The following is a 463-nucleotide window of genomic DNA, read 5'->3' on the forward strand; positions in this document are numbered from 1 at the left end:
GACTGATTTTGAGGAACAAACTAGGCATGCTTAATAGCTTTTGAACTAATTACCATACCAAGTGGGGAATGGGATGGACCAAAATTATGAATATGCATTTGTATTTTGGGTATTCAATAGTTGTACAGCTAAAAGGACTCTGGAATCACCTGTAAATCACAGTGTGTATTTGGGAGTTATCCCACAATAAACACACACTTTCTAACTCTAAACTGTTAGAGAGTTTTTGTCTGTCACAGTTGGATATCAGTACTAGATCAATATCCACCTTTTTAATAAATCAGTTACAGGATACAAATCATGTGAACAGTGCAAATTACCAAAACACCCGGTGCAAACAACTAAATAACGATTTAGTGCAACACAGCACCAGGGGACTGCAGTGCCCGGGCTCACAGGGCTGCAGGGCAGGTGAAGGTGGGAGGGCCAGGCTGTGGGCAGGGCGATGGGTGGCAGGGCGATG

This window comes from Geospiza fortis, unplaced genomic scaffold, assembly GCF_000277835.1.
Source record: "Geospiza fortis unplaced genomic scaffold, GeoFor_1.0 scaffold5, whole genome shotgun sequence".
Classification (NCBI taxonomy): domain Eukaryota; kingdom Metazoa; phylum Chordata; class Aves; order Passeriformes; family Thraupidae; genus Geospiza; species Geospiza fortis.